Here is a 19,161-nt window from a genome sequence, read left to right on the forward strand (position 1 = left end):
TCCAAGCTAGAGGAAACAGCCATCTGCCTCTTTTGTGATATGCAGAACAGATTACCCTCCCACTAAACTAGTCGGGGGGGAGGGCCTTAAAGTCCCTGGTAAGGCAAAGCTTCAGTCATCCTGCTCAAACAGATTTAAAAAGACAATCAAGCCACAGGAAAACTAAATACATCAAGCAAATAAGAGACTCCAACAAGAGCTTTACAGACAACAGAGGAGACACAGATCCTCACCCCCTAAAAAATTCGAACTCTTTTTTCTACATAATTAAAAATATTTTTAAATTGTTTTCCTTTTTTTCATCATTTTATTTTAGGATTTTTAAAATTCCCTTTTTACTCTTTTCCCTTTAGGTCCTTTTTGGTTAATTTACTTAATTGCTGTGCTGTTCATCCCCAAATATATACCCATCTTCAATTATTAGACCTTATCCATCATTTTGTGCATATTTAATTCAGATATAGATTACTCAATTCACAAACTCTCAGCCTTCACTCCTTTAATTGTAGTATTATTTCCTTATACTTATATACATATATAATTTTTGTGTTTCATTTTTAAATTTTTATTTTTCATTTTTCCTTTTTCTTTATCTCTATTCTCCTTTCCTTCCATCTTTTTCCACTCTCTGAATTTAGGTCTTCCCTCTCTTCCTTTCTTTCCCCACATTCCTCTAATCTTATTTTCTCCTCACATTTTTCCCTAAACCTATTAATTTCTGGTCTGCTGACTCCTTCTTTGATTTCCTTAGTCCATTGATCCCTAGTTGTTTGTTGTTGAACTATATTGTGTCTGTTGAGATAGATTGTACATGTATTCATTTTGACTATATCAAACAATCAGTGCAACTATAGGGCTCTGGTTGATGCATGCCTTAAAAGAGTTTCTAGCACAGAATTGGTTTTGCTTTCATGGCAGAACAGCCAGGGAAACACAAAAAATTGGCAAGTCTAGGTACCTCAATTCCTGCTCATGATAATCAGGCAAGAGAGCAGTAAATGAATAATCCAGGGGACAGTTCCAAAAATGCTCTACAAATACAACTGGTAAACATGCTAAATGAAAAGCTTGAAAGCCTACAAGGACTCTATGTGAGCGTGATAGGGAAATGAGTGAGCATGATGAGGCTAACCAAATATTAATACAGGAATTTGGTGAGCATAAGGAGGCTAAACAAAGTTTAATTCAGGAATTGTGTGCTGAGAATAAACCAAGCATTCATGGAATCCATAAACAGAAAGCTGGTGGAATGCATGGATGCCACGAAGACAATGCTGAATGAAGCCCAACAGAATGAAATTGAGTCCAATGAAACTATAACCAATCAACTAAGGGATTTGAGAATGAACACTTAAAACCAAATTAAGGAGGCAAAGAAGTCCATACAAGTTCTAGAACAAAGCCCCAACAAAAATTTAAAACCACCAAATCTGACCAATTACAAGGAAAGGGAATAAAAAAACAAAGTAGAAAGCCTTGACAGTAGGATAGACCATGCAGAATATCAAATCTCTGGGATTGAAGACAGCCTAGACATAGAGAAAGACGAGACAAGTACTCAAGACAAATCCAAGATATATGATAGATCTAATCAGTATTTAGAAGACACCATCAGAAGGCCTGCACTAGGAAATTAATTTAATAGGATCCTAGCAGAGAACTTCCCAAACATGAAAAAGATAGGCCCATTCAGACACAAGAAGTCTTTAGAACCCCAAATAGACTGGAACAGAACAGGACATCCCACTGCCATATTGAAATCTGTACACGATCAATACATACCACGGAAAGGACCCTTAAAATTGTCAGGGAGAAAAAAAAGATCAATCATCTATCAAAGGAAAACAATCAGAATAACTTCAGTTTTCTCAGCAGAGATAATTAAAGCAAGAAAATCCTGGAATGATATAGGCCAGGCCCTAAAGACAAACAACTATCAACCAAGAACACTATACCCAGCAAAACTTTCCTTCATAATAGAGAGACAAATAAAAACCTTGCATAGCAAAATATTGAAACAATATATCTCCACCAAACCAGCCATACAAAAGAAACTTAAAGGTATCCTACACTAGAAGACTATGATAAATGCCAAGAAATAGCTCGCAAACAGAGAATCCACGTATTATTGGGAGAACCCAGTTGGCACAGCCTCCAAGAAGGTGGATAACATGGCAGGAACTACCAAACACCTCTCAGTCTTAATTCTCAACATTAACGGACTTAACGCTACAATTAAGCAACATAGATTATGTAGTTGGATTAACGCATAAGATCTTTCTATCTGCTGCTTTCAAGAGACACACCTTGCTGATGAAAACAAACATATTCTCAAAATGAAAGGCTGGTATAAAATCTACCAAGCAAATGGTCCCCATGAACAGGCAAAAGTTGCAATCCTAATATCAGATAAAACAGACTTCAAATTAAAATTAGCAAGAAGAGATAAGGAAGGTCATTACATACTGATTAAGGGATCTCTCCTTCAGGACGATATTACAATTCTAAATGTGTATTCACCAAAGAATGGAGCACCCACATTTATCAAAGAAACACTGCTTTCCCTAAAATCTAACATAGATCCAAAACATTAATTGTTGAGGACTTTAACACACCACTGTAAACGGTGGAAAGATCAACCTGGCAAAAAATCAACAGAGAAACCTCAGACATAAACAACTTCATAGATCAGCTAGACTTAACAGACATGTAACAAATATTTCACCAAGTAGCATTAGAATAGATGTTCTTCTCAGCAGCATAGGGAACATTCTTCAAAAAGACCACATTTTAGGTCAGAAAATAAATTTGTCCAAATTCTGAAATCATTGAAATTATGCCCTGCATTGTCTCAGACAACAAGGGAATAAAATTAGGATTCAACATCAAAAGCCACCAAAGATAATCCTGTAAAACATGGAGCCTGAACAACATAATCTTGAACCACCAGTGGGTCATGGAAGAGTTTAGAAATGAATTTCAAATATTCATGATATTTAACAAAAAAGAACACACAAATTACCAGCACCCGTGGAACATAGCAAAGGCAGTACACAGAGGCACGCTTATAGCTCTGAGTTTCTACATGAACGAATTAGAGAGATCTGAAATGAGTAATTTAACACAGCACCAAAAGCTCATTGAAAAAGAGCACCAAGTTAAACCTCAATCCAGTAGATGGAAAAAAATAATTAAAATTAAAGCAAAATTAAATTAGAGTCCAAGAAAACCATATGAAAAAAATTAACGAAAAATGTTGGTTCTTTGAAAAAAAACTAGTAAAATTTACAGACTCCTAACAAATCTTTTCTTTTTAATTTTTTTTTACTGTGAGAATACCGTACAGAGGAGTTAAAATTACATAGGCAAGATAACGAGCACAGTTCTTATCAAACATTGTTGCCTCCTCTTTGTTTCTCCTTCCCATCCCTTCCCATACACCCCCTTCCCCCCAGCCGACTCTCCCCCCATCCCCAACCAAAGTTGTAAAGTTCGTTTTTCAACATAACGACTTGTACATCTCACTGTTGTAATGAGTCCAGCTGTATCCCTAGTTAAACGATTTGGTTTTTTTTCCCTTCCCCTTCACAAATTATAACAACATCAAATACAGTGAAAGCAGGGGTTATACCGTGGGGGAGGGACATACAAAGCAACATAGAAATCATCTTATAAATATGTTAGAAACAATTGCATGAAAGGACAGAAAAACAAAAAAACACTTGAATACTTATCTTAGGGTTCATTTCCCTAACATCACCTTATCTGAGCTTTTCTGCTTGACTCAGCTATGGTAAGTAAGACTGCAATAAACATAGTTGTGCTGGTAGCTTTAGTGTGGTCTTGTTTGTGAACATTTGGGTAAATGCCCCAAAATGGGATTGTTGGGTCATAGGGGAACTCTATGTGGAGACTTTTGAGGAACCTCCATACTGCTTTCCAGAGTGGTTGTACAATTTACACTCCCATCAATAGTTCAGTAGCGTTTCCATTTGGCCATATCCTCTCCAGCATCTGTTGTTACTAGATTTCTTGGTTATAGCCACTCTAAATGGGTGAGATGGAATCTCACTGTTGTCTTGATTTCCATTTTTTTATGGCTAAAGAGGTTGAGCATTTCTTCATGTGTCTATTGGACATCCTTCTTTCCTCTTCAGAGAAGTTTCTCTTTAAGTCTTTAGCCCACTTATCTATTGGGCAGTTGTTTCTTTGAAGATTTGTTGTTGGAGGATTTAATTTTTTGAGTTCAAGATATATTTTAGATATGAGACCCTTGTCTGTTCTATGGCTAGTGAAGATCTTCTCCCAGTCTGTGGGCTTTCCATTGATCTTGTGAGCTATGTCTTTTGCCATGCAGAAGCTCTGCAATTTCATGCAATCCCATTTGTCCAAATTTTCTTTAATTTGTTGTGTTTCTGGGTCTCTATAAGAAAATTTCAGCCTGTGCCAAGGAGACCTACAGTTTCTCCTATTCCATCCTATAATGTTTTCAGAGAGTCTGCTTTTTGTTTTTAGCTTCCTTATCGAAGATTAGATTGCTATACATCTTTACGTTCATTTCTGGGTTTTCAATTCTATTCCATTGGTCCTGGTGTCTGTTCTTGTGCCAGTACCAAGCTGTTTTGATTACTATGGCTTTGTAGTAGAGTTTGAAATTTGATATTGATTTTCTTCTAGCATTGTTCTTTCTGTTAAGGATCGTTTTTGCTGTTCAGGGTCTTTTATTATTCCATATGAATTTTTGGATTGCCTCTTCTATTTCCTTGTAGAATGAGGTTAAAATATTGATAGGTATCCCATTGAATTTGTAGATAGCCTTGGGAAGTATTGCCATTTTCACGATGTTGATCTTTCCAATCCAGGAGCATGGAGTTTTTTTTGCCACTTTCTAAGTTCTGTTTTGATTTCCTTTTTCATGTTTTTAAAGTTTTCATCATAGAGGTTCTTCACTTCTTTGGTTAAGTTAAGTCCTAGATATTTTATTTTTTATTGGGCTATTACGAATGGAGTTGCTTCCCTAATTTCAGCCACACTTTTCTCATTGTTGACATAGAGAAAGCCATTGATTTTTGAGGTGATTATAATAGGTTTCCCTTTATAAGGGATTGATCTTTTCTCCTTGACAGCTTTAAGGATCTTTTCCTTTGTCTGTATTGATCCTGGGCAGATTATAACCTGATGGTGGGATGTCCTGTTCTGGTCTGGTCTATTTGGAGTTCTAGCTTTTTGCATTTTTGGGGAGTTCTCTGCTAGGATCCTGTTAAACAAATTTCCTAGACCATTAACTTCTGTCTCTAGGTGTTCCTCTACACCCATTATCCTCAGATTATGCCTTCTGATGGTGTCTTCCAAATGTTGAATAGATCTATGATGTTTCTTGGATTTGTCTTGGATGGTTGTATGTTCTTTCTCTATAATATCTAGGCTGTCTTCAATCCCCGAGATTCGATCTTCTGCATGTTCTAAGCTACTGTCAAGACTTTCTACTTTGTTTTTTTATTTCTTTTCTTTCTAATAGGTCAGCTTTGATGTCTTCAAATTCTTTGTTGGAACTTTCTTCTAGATCTTGTGAGAACTTCTTTACTTCCTTAATTTGGTGTTCAGTGTTTATTCTCAAATCACTCAGTTGATTGGTTATGGTTTCTTTGGACTGCCATTCCATCTGTTGAGCTCCATTCACCATTCCCTTTGTGGTCTCCCTGATTGCTTTCAGTTCTCTGTTTATGGATTCCATGAATGCTGTTAGTGATCTTTGTGTATTCTCATCCCGATCTCTCAGTTCCTGTATATCTCTTTGATTAGCTTCTTCACGTTCACGTAATTCCTGTAGCTCTCTTTGAGTGTTCTCAGCCTGCTCATGCCATTCCTGACTTTCTCTTTGTCTGATCTCAGCCAGCTCACACAATTCCTGTCTGTCTTTGACTGATCTCAACCTGCTCATGCCATTCCTTTATTTCTCTTTGAGTGTTCTCAAGCTGCTCATGCATTTCCTGTATCAATCTTTGAATAACTTCCTCATGCTCATGAGACTCCTGTATTGATCTTTGGTTTGCCTCCTCACTCTCCCTATCATGCTCACACTGAGACTTTTGCAGGTTTTCACTCTTTTCATTTACCCTGTTTACCTATAGTATTTGTAGAGCTTTTTGGGAGCTTTCCTCTGGATTATTCATTATCTCTTCTGTCCCCTGATTGTCATGAGTGGGAGTTGAGATCCCTGGACTTGCCATTTTTCTTGTGTTTTTCCGGCTTGTTCTGTCCATTTGGAATGAGAGTAACACCAGTTTTGTGCTAAAACACTATTTTAAGGCATGCATCAACCAAAGTCTGTAGTTGCACAGTCAAAAGTTTGCAGATACAATCTAGTTCATGAGATGCAATCTATTCAACATCAAACAGCTGTCTTAATGGCCTAAGGACAGCAAAGGAGAATTTGGCAACCAGAAAATATTAGGTTTAGGGAGAATGTGGGGAAAAATAGGATTAGAGGGATGTGGGAAGGTGAGGGAGAGTGGAATTAACCAAGTCATAATCTCAAAGAGGGAAATGGATTGGACAGAATGATAGCAGAGAGAGAAAAAAATAAAAAAGAAAAAGAAAAAGAAAAAAGAAAAGAAAAAAATGGAAAAACAAAAATTTAAAATTAAAAAGTGAAACCCTTAAAAACTGCAAGTTTGAAAAAGTAGTATTCAGAGAAGAGTGGGGATGGGATGAGAGGAGGGGAGGGATAGAAAGGAGACATGAAAAACTAGAAAAATAAAAATGTTTAAAAATATTATATGGGTATAAAGAGGTAATACTGCTATTAAGGAATTTAAATCTAAGAGATTTTGAATTGAATAATAAATTTCTGGGTTAAGTGTGTACACGTTGGGGGATAAGATCTAATAATCGACAACGGGTATATCTGAGGATCAGCAGAACAGCAGTTAAGTCACACAGAAAAGAATGAAAGAGAAGACGTGAAAAGAATGAGAAAAAAAAGGATCAAAAGGTCAGTAAAGATAAAAAAGAAAGCACACACACATATACACTAAAATAAAAATTGTATAAGGAAGAAAAGAAAAAACAATAGAAAACAAAAATTAAAAGTTAAAAATTAAAAATAAGGTTAAAAAAAAAAAAGAAAGTTCTTTGATTTTTTTTGCGGGGTGGGGGGATGGGGGATGGGAAAATTCTGAATCTCCCTTGTGTCTGTAATAAGTCTCTAGTTGGAGTCTCTGGTCTGCTTGTGGTGTTTGGTTTTCCTGTGTCTTGATTGATTACTTAAGTCAGTTTGTTTGGGCAAGCAGAAAAATGCTCTTCTTTACTCAGGATTTTTGATCCCAGGCTAGTTCAGTGGGAGGGAGATCTGTTTTGAGTATTGCAAAAGAGGGCGATGGCTGTTTCCTCTAGTTTGGAGATGATGAGGTGAGGCTAGGTTCTGGGTAGAGTTGAGGCCTTTCAGCAAACAGTAGCTTTTCTCTGAGGGGCTAGCTTCTGAGACACTCCCAGAGCCCAGCCTGGAGCCATTCTCAGGGGTTATGTTTACTGAATTTCAATAGATTGTCTAGGCTGCTGTAGGGAAGGGCAGCCTCTGGCTTTGTTTACCCACTGAAGAAAGCAACTCCTGGGGGCGTATTTTCCTCTACCTGGGCTGGGTGACTTTTTCCTGCGTGGAGTTGAGCCTGGCAGGTCTGGGCAGGTTCCTGTGACCTGCTAAATGACTCTCTTGTATTCTCCCAAGGCCTGAGTTTGCGTTAGCAGCTCAGCCGGGCCTTTGTCAGTATCGAAGATGGAGATCTCCGAGGTGGGGGAGGGGTGGCCTTCCCTCTTCTGCTCCCTGAGAAGGAGTGAGGATGTCAGGCTTCTACTCACGCCTCTGGATTGTTGGTTCCTGGGTTGTCTGTGGTCTGCGATCTGCAGGGTGAAGATATCTGCTTCTTGTTAGTTCTTGCTGGTGTTGAGTAGAATCTGCTCGCCCACCACGTCTGGCGCCTTTATCCCGGACTCTCTGTGTTGCAGGTATGGTGGCTATGGCCGCCACTGCCACCACGGTGACTGCAGGCAAGTGCTCAGATCTGTCTCCTTGCCTGGATTTTCCCTCTCTGGCCAAACTCTCTGTACCGTGATGGCACAGTTGGTGTAATTCTCTGGCCTGGGACTGTTCACTGGAACACTAAAACTGCTTTCTATACGAGAGCTTGATTAGCCTCCAGATTCTCCTCCACCATCTTCCTGACCCTTGAAAATAGAATGACCTTTAACAAATCTTATCATAAAAAAAACAGAGCACACCCAAAAAAACCCTCAGAGATGAGAATGGAAACATCACCACAGAAACCACTAAGATTCAGAACATTATAAGGGAATAATTCTCAAAATTTTATGCTATTAAGTTTCAGAATATGGAAGAGATGGATGAATTTCTAGCAAATATTGAAATACCCAAACTAAACCAAGATGATTTAAACTAATTTAACAGACCCATATCAAGGATCAAAATAGAAATAGCAGTAAGAGACCTCCCATGCAAGAAAAGCCCAGGACCAGATGGATTTACAGCTGAATTCTTCAAGGCCTTCAAAGCAGAACTCACACCAAGTCCAACTTTTCAATGAAATTGAAAGTGAAAGTTCACTACCAAGCTCTTTCTATGAAGCCATCATAACCATCATCCCAAAACCAGACAAGGACTCATCAAAGAAAGAGAACCATAGACCCATTTCTTTGATAAGCATCGATGCAAAACTTCTCAACAAACTTTAGCCAATAGACTTCAACAATTCATAAAAAAAAAAATCAGACACCATGATTCACTATACGCAAATCAATTAGCAAAGATAAGAGCCACATGATTATCTCAATAGATGCAGAAAAAGCATTTGACAAGATCCAGGACCCCTTTATGATGAAAGCTGTGGACAAACTGGGAATCCATGGATCATTCCTCAATATAGTAAAGGCTGTATATGACAAACCAACAGTCAGCATTATACTTAATAGTGAAAAGCTAAAGCCATTTCCTCTAAATTCAGGAAGGAGACAAGGATGTCCATTCTCTCCACTTGTCTTCAATTTGGTATTAGAATGCCTAGCTACAGCAATAAGACAAGATGCAAAGATAAAGGGGATCCAAATAGGGAAAGATGAAGTAAAATTCTCCCTCTTTGAAGATGACATGATCTTATATTTAAAGCATTCCATGAACTCCACTCCCAAGTTACTGGAGCTGATATGAAACTTTGGCAAAGTAGCAAGGTATAAAATTAACCCTCAGAAATCAATGGCTTTTCTGTATGCCAATAAGATCATGACTGAAATCACGAAAGCAACTCCTTTTGTAATAGCCCACAAAAAATAAAATACCTGGGGCTGGGAAGTTGGCTCAGTGGTAGAGCGCTTGCCTTGCATGCCTGAAGCCCTGGGTTCGATTCCTCAGCACCACATAAACAAAAAAGAAAAAAGCCGGAAGTGGTGCTGTGGCTCAAGTGGTAGGATGCTAGCCTTGAGCTGAAGAGCTGAGGGACAGTGCCCAGGCCCAGAGTTCAGGCCCCACGACCGGACCCCAGAACAAAACAAAAAAAATAAAAATAAAATAAAAATAAAATACCTAGGAGTTAACTAAAGAAGTGAAAGACCTCTCTGATGAAAACGCTAAAAACCTGAAAAAGGAATTAAAGCAGAACTAAGGAAGTAGAAAAACCTCCCATGCTCCTGGATTGGAAGGAATAACATTGTGAAAATGGCAATACTGCCAAAGGCCTCCTACCAATTCAATGCAATACCTATGAATATCCCAACCTCATTCTGCACTGAAATAGAAGAAGCAACCCCAAAATTCATATGGAACAATAAAAGACCCCGAATAGCAAAAACAGTCCTTAGCAGAAAGAACAGTGCTGGAGGAATATCAATACCATATTTCAAACTCTACTACAAAGCCATAGTAATCAAAACAGCTTGGTACTGGCACATGAATAGAACTGAAGACTATGCTCAGGGTTGCTGTCGACAATGTGATCTTCAAAAATGTTAAACAACTCTTGTGAGGAGGGAGGAGTTGGTGAGGAGGGAAGGGATGGTAGGGGAAATACAAAGGAGGGGACAACAAGGCTCCATCGGAAATGTACGTGTTATCTTACTCTTGTAAATGTAACCCCTCTGTAAGGTATCTTTACAATAGAATATATGTATATGTATATATATATATATATATATATATATATAATACAGTTATCAGCAAAATACAAAAAGAAATTAAGAAAAAGTCCTTTGTTTCTGCATATTTGGAGTTCATTTTAGTATGTTTATTATCTTATATACATATGAAGATGCACCTGCGTATTTTACCTTTGTGTTTCTCTCCTAAGACTATTCTAATTTGGTCTCACTATATGTGATTGTCTAGAGTTCTGTGTAAAATTTCATTTTCCAGTGCATTTTAGATCTAACTTCCACATATGATGATGGAGAACATGCACCATTTGCCTCTCTGATCATGGTTTACCTTCCTTAATATGATTTGTTCTAGTTCCATCCATTTCCCTGCAAATGATATTTTATTCTTTCTAATGGCTGTGTAAAATTCCATTGTATATAGGTACCACATTTTTTTTTTTGGATCCACTCATATATTGTGGGGCATCTAAGTTGTTCCCATGTCGGCAATTGTGAATAGTGCATCAATGGTCATAGGTGTCCTTATCATATCCTGGCTCGTGATGCTCAGGGTAGATGCCTAAAAGTAGTATGTCTGGGTTGGAGGGAAGGTCTGTCTCATTTTTTGAGGAATCACCAGACCGCTTTCCAGTGTGGTTGTACTACTTTTACATTTCCACCAGCAATGCAGTAGGGTAGCTTTTTCCCCACATCCCCACCAGCATTTGTTGTTAGAATTCAAAATATTGGCCAATTTAAATTGAATAAGATGGTATCTCAGGGTTGTTTTCATGTGCAATTCCTTTATGGCCAGGGATATTCTTACTTCTTATTTTGAGAAGTGTCTTCTTAACTCCTTTGCCCCTTTAGCAATTTGTGTATTAAGTTTGAGAAGGGTTAGTTTCTTGAGCTCCTTGTAGATATTGGGTATTAGGATCGTTTCCTAATTGATTTTCTGTCTTTCTCATTTATTAATGTTGATCTTAGCTGTGGGGTAACTTTTAATTTTAATGCTATTCCTCTTGTACAGTCTCTCTCCTATCTGTTGTGCCCTTGAGACTCTATTCAGGAAGTTCCTGCCTGTATCTATATGTTCTAATGTCTCTCCTACTCTCTTTTGCAGCTGTTTCAGAGTTGTGTGTCTGATGTTGAGGTCTTCAATTCACTTTGAATTGATGTTTACACATGATGAAAAGCAGGGATCCACTTTTATTTTTCCGCATATAGGTGACCCATTCTCATAACATCAATTGTTGATGTTTTTTCCACTGCATGTCTTTGGCTCCTGTGTTGAATATTAGATGACTAGAAGTATGTTGTTTTATTTCTGGGTCTTCTAATCTGTTCTATTGATCTTCAGGTATTTTTGTTATTATGGCTCTGTATTTGAGTTTGAAATCTGATATTGTGATAATTCCTGCATTCCTTTTTTTTTTGCCTGCAATTGCATCGCCTAGTCTAGAGTGTTTTTGTTGTTGTTGTTCCATATGAATTTTTGGATTGTTTTCTCTGTCTCAGTAAAGAACATTGTTGGGATTTTGATGGGATTGCATTTAATTTATATATTATTTTTGGCAGTATGACCATTTTCAAAATCCTACCTATCCATGAACATGGAAGGTCTTTCCATTTCCTGGTGTCTTCTTTGGTTTTTATTTTTAGATTTTTATAGATTTTGCTAAAAAGATTTTCTATATCTTAGATATAGATATTTTTTGAGGCTATTACAAATGGGGTTGTCTTCATAATTTTGCTTTCTGCTTTTACATTGTTGATATACAGATAGGCTACTGATTTTTGTGGGTCAATTTTGTATCCTACTACTTTGCCGAAGTGGTTTATTAGGAATTTAGGGGTGGAGCTTCTTGGGTCTTTTAGTTTTCAGATGATGCCATCTGCAAATATGCATAGTTTAATTTCTTCTTTCCTTATATGAATACCGTTTATGTCCATTTCTTGCCTTATTGCTATAGCTAAGAATTACCGAAGTATATTGAAGAGGATTTTAGGAATTTTAGGAGAAATGAATTTTAGGAGAAATGGTTTTAGGTTTTTCCCATTTAGTATAATGTTGTCTGTTATATATACCCTTTATTGTTGTAAGCATTGTTCCTTCTTTTCCTAGTTTCTCCAAAGCTTTTACAATGAATGGATGTTTTATTTTGTCAAAGTGCTTTTCTGTATCTATTGAGAAGATCATGTGATTTCTTTCCTTAGCTCTTTTGTTGTGGTTAATTACATTTATTGATTTGTGTATGCTAAATCAGCCTTGCATCTGTAGGGTGAAGCTTTGTGGTCATAATGAATTGCTTTTTAAAAATTTGTTTCTGGATTCTATTGGCTAATATTTTATTGAGGACGTTGTACCTGTATTTATCAGATACATTTTTCTGTATTTCTCTTTTATTGTTGAATCCTTACTTGATTTGGGGATGAATGTGATATTGGCTTCCTAGAATGAGTTCAGAATTGTTCTCTCTGCTTCTATCTCATGGAAAAGCTTGAGGCATATTAGCTCATCATTAAAAGTCTTATAGAACTCATTGGTGAATGTGTCTGGGCCTGGCCTTTTCCTTGTTGGAAGATCTCTGATTACTTCCTCTATCTGGCTGCATGTTATTGATCTATATCTTCTTGGTTTAGGTTAGGCAGTTTTTGTGTTTCTAAAAAATTATTTATTTCTGCTAGATATTTCTTCTTTGGTGAGTATAGGTTTTGAAAGTAGTCCTTCATAATCATTTGGGTTTCTTAGATAGTTTTTGTAATGTTTTCTGTAGTATCTCTGATCTTTTTTATTTGAATTTCTTATCTTCTTTTTTTTTGTTAATGGCACAAGTGGTCTGTCAATTTTATTATTTTTTTAAAAAAACTTTTTGTTTGATTGAATTTATATATGTTTTATAACTTTCTATTTCATTGATTTCTGCCCTAGTCATTATTATCTCTTTCCATCTAGTAGTTTTAGATTTGACACTTTCTGGGTTTTTATTTTCCCAGCAGTTTTAATTATATCATGAGATTATTTACTTGAGCTGTTTCTGTTTTTTGTTTGTTTGTTTATGTATATGCTTAGGGATATGAACTTTCCCCTCAGCACTAATTTTGCTGTATCCCAGAGCTTCTGTTGTAATGTGTTTTCAGTTGGTACATTGATGTGGCCACACCTTTCTCCGCCCATACCCTAGATAAGGCCTACCCCAGGCCCAGACGCCCTCTCTCTGCTCTTTTCTAGCTCTTTCTCAGCTCTTTCCTTCTCTTCTCTTTCCCAGCTCCCTTCTCTTTTCTAGCTCTCTCTCCGCTCTTTTCTAGCTCTTCTCTAGTTCTTCTCTTTTCTAGCTATTTTCTCTCTTTTCTAACTCCCTTTTAGCTCTTTTCCCTAGTTCTCTCTCTTTCTCTCTCTTTCCCAGGCCTTTCCCCACCACGTGGAGGACCAAGATGGCCTGGTGCCAGCCTGAACGATGAATAAACCTACCCCTTACCTGAAAATTTTTTTTTTTACGAATTTCTTCCTTAATTTCTTCTGTAACCCAGGTGTTATTCAGTAGTGTGTTATTCAGCCTCCATTTATTCAATTGATTTCTGCAGTATTTTTTTATTGTTGAGAATTTGTTTGATTCCACAGTAACTGGATAGAATGCAAGGTATAGTTCCAATCTTTTTGTATTTGCTTAGGTTCTTTGTGTGTACTAATATATGATTTATTTTGGAGAATATTGCATGGGCTGCTTAGAAGAATGTGAATTGAATTGTTGTTGGGTGGAATAGACTGTAGATATCTGTTAAGTCCATTTAGATTATGGTATCATTTAGTCCAGACACTTCTTTGCCTATCTTTTTTGGTTGACCTGTCCTTTGGTGAGAGCAGAGTATTAAAGTCTCCCACTATTACGGATTTTGGATTTATCCTATTCATAAGTATTGTTTAACATATTTAGGTGCTCCATTGTTTGGTGCATAGATATTGACGATTGTGATTTCTTCTTCATAGATCATTCCCTTTATTAATATGTAATGATCTTTCTTAACTCTTCATACTGATTTTAATGAAAATTAATTATTTTAATAAGATAATATACTTTATCAAATATCAATATCACTACTCCTTTCTTATTGCAGGACACATTTTCATGAAATATCTTTTTCCATTTCTTTTTTTTTTTTTTTTGAGTCCGGTCGTGGGGCCTGAACTCTGGGCCTAGCCGCTGTCCCTCAGCTCGTCAGCATAAGGCTAGCACTCTACCTCTTGAGCCACAGCGTCACTTCTGGTTTTTTTCTTTTTGCTTTTGTGGTGCTGAGGAATCGAACCCAGGGCCTCAGGCATGCAAGGCAAGCGCTCTACCACTGAGCCACCTTCCCAGCCCTCTTTTTCCATTTCTTAACTCATAGTTTGTTTTATTATTGACTGTTATATGGGTCTCTTGGAGACAAGGAATGGGTGGATCTTGATTTTTTGATCCTATATGGTTTTCTTTTTGATTGAGTAACTGAGTCTCTTAATGTTTAAGGTTGTTGTAGAAAGATATGTCATATATCCTGCCATTTTCTTGATTCCCTGTATTTTACTTTTATCTTCTTTATATGCTTACTAAATTGGTTTTTGGTAATTTTTATCTAATGTGTTTCCTTGGCTTTGGTTGTTTTATTCAGATGGCATGCCTCCCTTTAATATTCTCTGTAATGCTGACTTAGTGTTCATCAATTCCTTTAATTTTTGTTTATCATGGAAGGTTTTAGTTTCATCATCAAATATAAATGATAGCTTTGCTGCGTACATCCTCATGGGTTGGCATTTGTTGATCTTCAGGGCTTGGCTTATTGAATTCCTGGCTCTCCTTGCATTGAGGGTTTGTGTGAAGATGTCTGCAGTAATTCTGATATTCTTTCCAATATAATATACCTCCTTATTTGATTTTGCAGCATTCAAAATCAATTCCCTGATATTCAGGGCTAATGGTTTTACTATAATGTGTCTACAAATGTTCCTTCTTGGATCCTGTCTCCTAGAGATTCTATATGCTTCTGTTTGGTGGGTTAGATTTTTCTCTCTTGGGTAAGTTCTCTGCTATTATCTTACTGAATAGATTTTTCCATGCCTTTACCATTAAATTCTTCCCCCATATGGGTCCCAGTTATGCGTATCTCTGAGTCTGGCAATTCTTGGATTTCCCTTTGGTAAACTCTGAGTGGTCTGTTCTAGATCCTTTGTTTTATATTTGATTACTGATATTTTCCTTTCCATTTCACTTATTCTGTTACCTATGAGTTCCACTGTGGTTTGTATTGTAGAAATTGAAACTTTTATGCTTCTGAGATTAGTTTTCAGAGTGTTAACTTTATCTTATTTTCTTTTTCCTTTTTGTGGGCTGTGGGGCTTGAACTTTGGGCTTGGGCACTGTCCCTGTGCTCTTCAGCTCAAGGCGAATGCTCTACTACTTGAGCCACAGCTCCACTCCGGTTTTCTAGTGGTTAATTGGAGATAAGAGTCTCACGGACTTTCCTGCCCTGGCTGGCTTTGAACTGTGATTCTCAGATCTCAGCTTCCTGAGTAGCTAGGATTACAGGCATGAGACACCAGCACCTGGCTAATTTTATCTTTTAATGAGATGTATAGTGTGTCTATTTTTATCACCATATCTTTTAGGAGTCCTGAATTTTCTTTTTCATTTCTTCCTTGTACTCTTGAAATTGTTTTTGCATTCCCTTTTTATTTCATTGGCCAGTTTGGTCATCATTTATTTATAGCTCTTTTGTCTTCCATCCTTTTTCACTCTCACTGGGGTCCATCCATGGATTATTCTCGGCTTTTGGATTTGGTTTGTTGTCTAGATTGTTCATGAATCTTGTAATTTTGTATTGTGATTTATGCTTTTGTATTTAGTGATTGTCAGGGCTAAGGCGCGAACTTGGCCTCTTTTATCCCTACAGGTGGCAGTCCTCACTTGGCCCGGGGTAGTTCACCCTGTGTGGACTAGCTAATACTGGATCCCCAGGCCAGCAAGCATCTGTGTGGGTGCTCAGCCCTGGGCTAGCTGAAAGTAGTTTGTCTGATTCTGCAGCAGGGGCTGGGTACGTTAGATTGGACCTCCAGGATGCTCCTGCACCTCAGAAGGAGTGGTATCCCATGGGTACATGGGAACTTGTTTGCTATTTGGCCCTGGGTTGGCTCTTTCCCGCAGGTAGCCAATGTTTGGTCTCTGTCTTGTACACACCTGTGTTTGTGTTTTGCTCCTCCTAACCATGAAGCAGTCTGCTAGAAGTTAGGCACTTGGACCTGTCTGCTGCAAAAGGCTGGGGAGACCAACTTCAGGTTTCTAGATGGGCATGGGGCTTTGAAAGGACAGCTTCCCACAAATGCTCAGGAATTTTTCTGTGTTGTTTTCAAACAGGATTGTTTTCCCTGCCAATAGCCAGAGCTGTGGAAGATGCTGGGTTCTAGCACCCTCCCAGTATGGGTCCCAGTGGCCCTTCACTGGAATCCAACTACTGGGGTGTGGGGGAGTAATGAAGAAAGGCTCTGGCATCTTTGCCCTCTTAAAGTGTGGTGGGAGGGAAGTGTCCAGGTCAAGCTCTGTGGGTAATTACCAGCGCTGGTCCTCCATAGGAGGGTGTCCCTGACATGGTACTCACTAATACTGGAATTGTTTGTGGGCTGACCAGGGGCACTGTGGCAAATTTCTGTGTCTGAACAATGTAGTCCCTCTAGTTGAGTCTAGCATCCCAGGCCAATGTAGAGTTGTTCTCACAGCTTAGCTGCATTGGGTGTGGGCTGACGAGTGGTGCTATGGAAGTCCTCCAGGTCTGGATGTTGTGGTACTCCACCACTGGTCTCTGTCTCTTTCTGAGCTGTCTGGTGTTATGTGAGTTTTCTGTGTCTGGTTGTTGTAATCTGCTGGTCAGTCCTGGAGTCCCAGGCAGTAGGGGGGTGACTATTGATGCTTAGTTGCACTGTTACCTATGATGTGTGTATAAGGGAGGGCTCTTTGGGATTTTCAGTCTTTATGAGTACAAGTTATAAGTTATTTTTTCAGTTCTTGTGATTCTCTGCTTGTTCATATATTTGTTGTTGTCGATCTGTTGGGGAGAAGTGCACATTAGGATCCCAAATCTCTGGTTAGAGAGAGCTGGAGCTATTCCCTATTGCTTCACCACCATCTTCTTCCTTCTTCTTAAAATAAATTGTTATAGAAATATTTATAAATATAAAATAATTTTATAACTATATATATATTTCCTGTTCTCAAAGTTTTTTTAATTGTGAAATTACTGTACAGAGGGGTTACAATTACATGGGCAAGATAATGAGTACATTTCTGTCAAGCATTGTAACCTCCCCCTTTGTTTCCCCTTCCCATCCTTTCCTATCCTCCCCCTGCCTCCCCCACCCGATCCTCCCTGCTCCCCAAGAATTATTTTCTTTAGCCTATAATATTTCATAGAAATGTTCTCACATGATGCTTCTGAAAGGTGAATTTTATAGTATCAATTTTATAGCATCAATTGCCCCCCTACCCAACCTTCCTCCTCCCCCCACCAAAGTTGAAAAGTTCGTTTTCGGACATAGGACTTGTATGTCTCATTGTTGCAATGGGTCCACCTGTATCCCTGTTTAAACGATGTGCTTTTTCCCTTCCCCTCCATATCATCTTACCTGAGATTTTCTGCTTGTCCCAGACATATACTAGTTATTGCAACTAAGGGAAACCATGGGATCTATGTTTCTTTGGGCTTGGCTTACTTAATATAAGTTTTTTCAAGTCTTTCCATTTCCTAACAAATGGGGCAATGTCATTCTTTCTGATGGAAGCATAGAATTCCATTGTGTATATATACCACATTTTCTTGATCCATTCATCTACTGAGGGACATCTTATATATTTTTTATAAAATTTAAGTATTCAATCAGATTATGAAATTGTGTTAAAAATAGTTTACAATAGAACAAAGCTTTACAAATAATTGTTTGTACTTCAAGTGTAGCAATCCTGTGAAGTAGGTAGAACTTTGACAGGTTATATGATTTATCTAGGGTCATGTAACTACTTAAGATTTTAACGATTAAAGTATTAGAGGACTATACATTTTACATTCAGATACATGAGGATTATAAAGATATTCTTCTGTATATACTTCCTTCTAAATTATATTGCCTTATTTTTCTCTTTTCTTTCCATGAGCTAAAATCTATTCCAGAAATTTCTTTCAAAATATTCACCGGGGCTGGGAAGCTGGCTCAGTGGTAGTATGCTTGCCTTGCATGCCTGAGGCCCTGGGTTTGATTCCTCAGCACCACATAAGCAAAAAGAAAAAAGCCGGAAGTGGCGCTGTGGCTCAAGTGGTAGAGCGCTAACCTTGAGCTGAAGAGCTGAGGGACAGCACCCAGGCCCAGAGTTCAGGCCCCACAACCGGACCAAAAAAACCCAAAAACCAAAATATTCACCAACAGTACTCAGCAAGGAAAAAATTTTTCGATTATTATATTTATTTATTTTCTTCAGAAATTCTCATTTTGAATGTCAGCTAATTCATAACTGATATTTCACAAATACAGCAATCTTGCCTCAGAAATTATAGGAAAGCCATGCACTGGTGACTCATGCCTACAATCCTAGCTACTCAGAAGGCGGAGTTCTGAAGAGCAGGATTGTGGTTAGAAGCCAGCCCCAGCAGAAATGTCCGTGAGATACTTTATCCCACTAGAAAACTGAAAGTTGAGCTATGATTCAAAGTGGTAGTGTGCTAGCTTATAGGGAAAAAAAATTCAGGGACAGTGATCAGTGTCTTATTTCAAGCCCCAGGACCCACAATAACAAAAAAAAAAAAAAAAAGGAAAAAGTAAAAGAAAGAGCAACCAAGCAAGCATAGGGAATTGTCTAATTTTAAGAAAACAAGATGCACAGAATTAGGATAAAGAAAGTCTGTTTTTGTTCAATATACTAGTGAAATAAGTTTTCAACCACCTATTCTGGATTGAGACTGCTTAAATTCAATTATAAGTTCCATTGTTGACTGGCAAAGCTAACC

Source organism: Dipodomys spectabilis, unplaced genomic scaffold (assembly GCF_019054845.1).
Source record: "Dipodomys spectabilis isolate Male_0828 unplaced genomic scaffold, ASM1905484v1 ptg000132l, whole genome shotgun sequence".
Classification (NCBI taxonomy): domain Eukaryota; kingdom Metazoa; phylum Chordata; class Mammalia; order Rodentia; family Heteromyidae; genus Dipodomys; species Dipodomys spectabilis.